The 6,785-nt window shown below is 49.5% G+C and overlaps 3 non-coding genes across 3 annotated transcripts in view; all 3 read left to right on the top strand.

Annotated features, from left to right (window-relative positions):
• The first annotated feature begins 2,381 nt into the window (after window positions 1–2,381).
• On the top strand, window positions 2,382–4,321 carry LOC149408474 (small subunit ribosomal RNA). Its single transcript, XR_016305577.1, has one exon. It is a non-coding gene; the product is annotated as a small subunit ribosomal RNA (ribosomal RNA).
• A 329-nt stretch (window positions 4,322–4,650) lies between these two features.
• LOC149408473 (5.8S ribosomal RNA) lies at window positions 4,651–4,812 on the top strand. Its single transcript, XR_016305575.1, has one exon. It is a non-coding gene; the product is annotated as a 5.8S ribosomal RNA (ribosomal RNA).
• Window positions 4,813–5,223: 411 nt separating this feature from the next.
• Window positions 5,224–6,785, top strand: part of LOC149408472 (large subunit ribosomal RNA) — a 4,064-nt gene continuing 2,502 nt past the window's right edge. Inside the window, exon 1 of the ribosomal RNA XR_016305574.1 lies at window positions 5,224–6,785. This exon is cut by the window's right edge and continues 2,502 nt beyond it. This is a non-coding gene — a ribosomal RNA (large subunit ribosomal RNA).

Genomic DNA, 6,785 nt, shown 5'->3' with positions numbered 1-6,785 from the left:
TTAATTTTTAATTGAATATATTTTTAAAAAATGTACGTGTAAATATGAATTTATTTGAATTTAATTTCAATGTCGTCTATTAAGTTTTTTTTTTTTTTTTTAACTCAACAGAATAAATGATATAATATAACAATTCTAAAATGTTGCCTAGTCTTGTGGGTGCCGGGTGAATTTACTTTATGTATCAGGTTAGGTTAGGTTAGGTTAGGTTAGGTTAGGTTAGGTTAGGTTAGGTTAGGTTAGGTTAGGTTAGGTTAGGTTAGGTTAGGTTAGGTTAGGTTAGGTTAGGTTAGGTTAGGTTAGGTTAGGTTAGGTTGGGTTAGGTTGGGTTAGTGTAGGTTAGGTTAGGTTAGGTTAGGTTAGGTTAGGTTAGGTTAGGTTAGGTTAGGTTAGGTTAGGTTAGGTTAGGTTAGGTTAGGTTAGGTTAGGTTAGGTTAGGTTTGGTTAGGTTAGGTTAGGTTAGGTTAGGTTAGGTTAGGTTAGGTTAGGTTAGGTTAGGTTAAGTTAGGTTTGGTTAGGTTAGGTTAGGTTAGGTTTGGTTAGGTTAGGTTAGGTTAGGTTGGGTTAGGTTAGGTTAGGTTAGGTTAGGTTAGGTTAGGTTAGGTTAGGTTAGGTTAGGTTAGGTTAGGTTAGGTTAGGTTAGGTTAGGTTAGGTTAGGTCAGGTCAGGTTAGGTGCGATTACAATTTTTGCAAAATAGATAAATTGACAAAAATTTTTGCCATTAAAATTTATGCCAATAAAATTTTCTGCCAATAAAATTTGATGCCAATAAAATTTGATGCCAATAAAATTTTCTGCCAATATAATTTTATGCCAATAAAATTTTAGGCCAATAAAATTTTCTGCCAATAAAATTTGATGCCAATAAAATCTTCTGCCAATATAATTTTATGCCAATAAAAATTTTTTGCCAATACTCTTATTAGCAAAAAATTGATCTTTGTCAATGGAATTTAAATTTAAAAAAGTAAAATAAATACAAAACAATACAAGAACAACACGTCAACTCAACAGAGATCAAATGGGAAAATAATTCACCGACTCCAGATATTTTCATATCGGAGGGTTCGGCTCGGTAGAACTCCTAACGGGGCCTATAAATAAATCCTACAGATCCCTCAACATAAACATTTAAAAAAATCTTTTGTTATCCTACATGTATTCAAAATGACCGACTTTTGCATCTTTATATATAAATTTTTTGATAGATCTAATACGCCTAAATTTTTAATAAGAGAGCTAGGTATAATGCCGGTAGCCGAAATAACGAATGGTAATATTTTTATAGTCTGAGAATGCCAAATTCTTTTTTTCTCATTTCCTAAATCTGTGTATTTTCTTATTTTTTCACTAACAGATTTTTGAATATTACAGGAATTCGGAATAGCGACATCGATGATATAAGTTATTTTTAAAAATTTTGTCATGTAAAACTATATCGGTTCTATTATGACTAATCGCTCGATCTGTTAGTTATATATTTAGTTAGTTATGTTAGTTATTTATTATTATTATTATTATATCTATGTTAAGTTTTTATTTTTATTTGAAATATGTTCTTATTGTGTAAATTTGAAATAACTACGTACCTCTGTATTAAGTTTTTTTAAACTCACCGGGAACGGTCGGTCGGTATCATCGATTAAATGAAATAATTTAAAATTTCCAAAATGCGAATACGAAAGTAAGTGACGAGAGTAAATTTATTTACCGAGACCGAGCGCCTTGTGCCCGGTTTCGCGAGCCGCCCGAGGCCCGACGGCCCGGCCGCCTGCGCGCCTTCGAGGGGTCGGAGCGGGCGCATCGCGCTCGGCGCCGTCCCGAGCGAGAACGCGACCCGGCACAGCTTTGTGCCCGCCGAGTGTGGCGGGCTCTCGATGCACGGCGTTCGCAAACTGCGGCGGCCTATCGGTCGTGTCGGCGGTGTTATTTGCGAGAAACTACGTGACGCCCGCTTCTGCGCGGCGTTCGCGCTCATGTTTTGACTCTGGAGTTCCGCGCGAGCAGAATTTTCAAAAGCAAAGGCGGAGGATTTTATCCCCGTCTCACTGTTGCCTCGCCAAAGGCGTGCGCTTTCGGTGTACACGTTTTACGAATGGGAATTATAAATCGGACGATAGCGTCGTCGCGGGTGCGGTCTCTCTCTCTCGGGCGGGAGCCGTCCTACGCGCGCTTTCTTCGTTTGAAGCAAAAATTTTCCCGCGGAGCTTTCGTCTAGCGACGGTCGCCGAGCGGGAGAATATAGCGGTACGCATAATGAGCGTGACTCGTGCGGGTGACTCCGTCGCGTGTTCTTTAACGCCGTGTTGTCCGCGCCCTCTACGCGAGGGCGGGCCTCTGTCGTTCGGAGGATTAAAAACCCTCCGACGGTGGTGCAGCTCCCTGGTTGATCCTGCCAGTAATCATATGCTTGTCTCAAAGACTAAGCCATGCAAGTCTCAGTAAAAGCCGAATTAAGGTGAAACCGCGAATGGCTCAATATATCAGTTTTGGTTCCTTAGATCGTACACGGTTACTTGGATAACTGTGGCAATTCTAGAGCTAATACATGCAAACGAGGTTCTGACCGGTAACGGGAGGAATGCTTTTATTAGATCAAAAACCAATCGGCGGCGGGGTTCGCGCCCCGTCCGTCGCCATTCGAGATGACTCTAGATAACTTTGAGCTGATCGCACGGTCTAGCACCGGCGACGCATCTTTCAAATGTCTGCCTTATCAACTGTCGATGGTAGTTTATGCGACTACCATGGTTGTCACGGGTAACGGGGAATCAGGGTTCGATTCCGGAGAGGGAGCCTGAGAAACGGCTACCACATCCACGGAAGGCAGCAGGCGCGCAAATTACCCACTCCCGGCACGGGGAGGTAGTGACGAAAAATAACGATACGGGACTCGTCCGAGGCCTCGTGATCGGAATGATTACACTTTAAATCCTTTAATGAGGATCCATTGGAGGGCAAGTCTGGTGCCAGCAGCCGCGGTAATTCCAGCTCCAATAGCATATACTAAAGTTGTTGCGGTTAAAAAGCTCGTAGTTGAAATTGTGTCCTGCGGTGTCGGTCTACCGAATGCGGTACGACAGGCACGTCTGCGGGGCTTCTCGCCGGTGCGTCCACCGCCGGCGTGTGTCGGTCGGCCTCACGGTCGGCCGCGCACCGAGGCGGGCCGTCGCGGCTGTTTACTTTGAACAAATTAGAGTGCTCAAAGCGGGCTAACACTTGCCTGAATATTGTACGCATGGAATAATAGAATAGGACCTCGGTTCTGTTTTGTTGGCTTTCTGATACCAGAGGTAATGATTAATAGGGACGACTGGGGGCATTCGTATTGAGACGTTAGAGGTGAAATTCTTGGATCGTCGCAAGACGGACTAAAGCGAAAGCATTTGCCAAAGGTGTTTTCATTAATCAAGAACGAAAGTTAGAGGTTCGAAGGCGATTAGATACCGCTGTAGTTCTAACCATAAATGATGCCAGCCAGCGATCCGCCGAAGTTTCATAATTTTAACCCGGTGGGCAGCTCCCGGGAAACCAAAGCTTTCGGGCTCCGGGGGGAGTATGGTTGCAAAGCTGAAACTTAAAGGAATTGACGGAAGGGCACCACCAGGAGTGGAGCCTGCGGCTTAATTCGACTCAACACGGGAAAACTCACCAGGCCCGGACACTGGAAGGATTGACGGATTAACAGCTCTTTCTCGATTCGGTGGGTGGTGGTGCATGGCCGCTCTTAGTTGGTGGAGCGATTTGTCAGGTTAATTCCGGTAACGAACGTAACTCTAGCCTATTAAATAGACGTGCAACCGGTATCACGAGGGTCCGTGTGCGCGCGGCTTCGGCGTTCGCGCGTCGGGGTCGTGCGTTTCGCGGTCTTCACTACCGGCGTACAATGAAAATCTTCTTAGAGGGACCGGCGGTATATATAGCCGCACGAGATTGAGCAATAGCAGGTCTGTGATGCCCTTAGATGTCCTGGGCCGCACGCGCGCTACACTGAAGGGATCAGCGTGTCCTCCTTGGCCTAACGGCCCGGGTAACCCGATGAAACCCCTTCGTGATAGGGATTGGGGTTTGCAATTCTCCCCCATGAACGAGGAATTCCTAGTAAAAGCGAGTCACCAGCTCGCGTTGATTGCGTCCCTGCCCTTTGTACACACCGCCCGTCGCTACTACCGATGGATGATTTGGTGAGGTCTTCGGACTGGTGCGCGGAAGCTCTCACGGGCATCCGACGCGTCGGAAAGTTTGACCGAATTTGATCATTTAGAGGAAGTAAAAGTCGTAACAAGGTTTCCGTAGGTGAACCTGCGGAAGGATCATTTCCTGTGTTTAATGTTTGTGCTTTCCATGATATGAAATATTATTATGAAACAAAACATATTATACATATAAACCATAATCGAACGAATGCTAAATTACTGCGTCGGAGATCGCCCTAGGGCGCCGATGCGAACCGAGAACCGCCGGCGTCGAGCGGAGGAGGGCTCCGTCCTCTATCCGCTCGTCCGGTGAAATTTTACCCGTCGCCGTGAAGGCGGCGGTACAAAATTAATCTTTTTGTCGAATGGAATTATAAACATTTCGAAAACGCAAACCAAATTGTAAAAACCGAAAACTAAAACGTATCTATTTATGTTTGTTTTATCATTATTACCCTGAACGGCGGATCACTCGGCTCGTGGGTCGATGAAGAACGCAGCTAAATGCGCGTCAGAGTGTGAACTGCAGGACACATGAGCATCGACATTTCGAACGCACATTGCGGTCCGAGCAAGACGTAGTTTGTCGACGGACCACTCCTGTTTGAGGGTCGCGCACACAATGCGACCAGACTGTTCTCTCGCCCCCGTCCTCGGACGGGGGCGCGCAGAGCGAGCGTTGCCGGCGTCGCCGGGGCCCGCGCGCGTCGTCTCCTCGGAGACGCGCGCCGGGACCTCGGCGTCCGGTTAAATTTGACGAAGTGCTCTCTCGATGCGCGCGATTTCCGCTTGCGTTATACCAAACGCGGAGGAACGCGTGCGAGCCTTGAGCTAGCGACGACGCTGAAAACTGGGCAGTCTACCGCGCGAGCGGTCGGCTGTCCGGGGCGATCTTCGCGCTCTCGGCCGCGCGCACCTCCGCGGACGCTCGTCGGTTTCGCGCCCGCTTGACAGAGTCTGCACGGGCGAGAATACGCGCACACTGTTGCTTTGCGTACTTCTCGAATTTATAAAATTTTTGTTGTCGACCTCAAATCAGGAGAGATCACCCGCCGAACTTAAGCATATCAGTAAGCGGAGGAAAAGAAACTAACGAGGATTCCCCGAGTAGCGGCGAGCGAAACGGGAAGAGCCCAGCGCTGAATCCTGCGGCCCCGGCGGGCCGCCGGGAAATGTAGCGTTCGGGAGGAGAGTTATACATACACGCGCGGTCATTAGTCACGGCTGCCTGTCCAAGTTCATCTTGAACGGGGCCCGCTTACCCGCAGAGGGTGCCAGGCCCGTGGTGACGGTAGCCGGCCGCGACGGTCTCTCTCCCTAGAGTCGGGTTGCTTGAGAGTGCAGCCCTAAGTGGGTGGTAAACTCCATCTAAGGCTAAATACTACCACGAGACCGATAGCGAACAAGTACCGTGAGGGAAAGTTGAAAAGAACTTTGAAGAGAGAGTTAAAGAGTACGTGAAACCGTTCAGGGGTAAACCTGTGGAACTCAAACGAGCGAACGGGGAGATTCATCGTGTCTTCCGTCGGGGCTCGCGCCTCGCGCAAACCTTCGCCTTCGGCTTTCGGGTCGGGGCGGTGGGTGCGCGGGTGCGCCGTCAGGCTCCCGGAGCGCGTGCACTTCTCCCTTAGTATAACACCGCGACCCGTCGCGCCGCGGTCGAATGCGCCGTGCGGTTGACCCGTCTCGCTCTGCGAGGCGGAGCCGCGGTGTCCACGGCCGCGGCGTACATTACGCAGCGACGGTAGAGAACGAGGATCGCGTCCGCCCCTCGCGGGCGTCCGTCGCGCTGCAGCGGCGTCCTTCGCGTGGCCCCCGGCGTCTAGTGCGTCGCGGGTGTCGCGCGTCGGGTGTCCGTCGTTAGCGGCGCGCTCTCGGACGGGACGCGTCCCGGTCGGCGGTGGTTTTGTTTTGGGCACTCACAGGACCCGTCTTGAAACACGGACCAAGGAGTCTAGCATGTGCGCGAGTCATTGGGAACACTGATAAACCCAGAGGCGAAATGAAAGTGAAAGGCCGGCCTCGAGCCGGTCGCAGGGAAGATGCGCGGGCGTCGTCAGACGCCCCGCCGCATTCCCGAGGCGTTTCGAGAAAGCCCCCGTGCGATTATCGAGACGCACTGAGAGCGTACACGCTGGGACCCGAAAGATGGTGAACTATGCCTGGTCAGGTCGAAGTCAGGGGAAACCCTGATGGAGGACCGAAGCGATTCTGACGTGCAAATCGATCGTCCGAACTGGGTATAGGGGCGAAAGACTAATCGAACTATCTAATAGCTGGTTCCATCCGAAGTTTCCCTCAGGATAGCTGGCGCTCGAGAAACATGACGGTTTTCGGACCGCCATTCGCACAGTCTCATCCGGTAAAGCGAATGATTAGAGGCATTGGGGCCGAAATGGCCTCAACCTATTCTCAAACTTTAAATGGGTGAGATCTCCTTCTTGCTCGAAGATGAAGTAGGAGCTCGGATGGGAGTGCCAAGTGGGCCAATTTTGGTAAGCAGAACTGGCGCTGTGGGATGAACCAAACGTCGAGTTAAGGCGCCCAATGAACGCTCATCGGATACCATAAAAGGCGTTGGTCGCTC

The sequence above is a fragment of the Hesperophylax consimilis genome, unplaced genomic scaffold (genome assembly GCF_061612785.1).
Source record: "Hesperophylax consimilis isolate HC1 unplaced genomic scaffold, BYU_Hcon_1.0 scaffold_263, whole genome shotgun sequence".
Classification (NCBI taxonomy): Eukaryota; Metazoa; Arthropoda; class Insecta; order Trichoptera; family Limnephilidae; genus Hesperophylax; species Hesperophylax consimilis.
The sequence above is the reverse complement of the archived record's forward strand: the minus strand, read 5'-3'. Positions and strand labels throughout refer to the sequence as shown.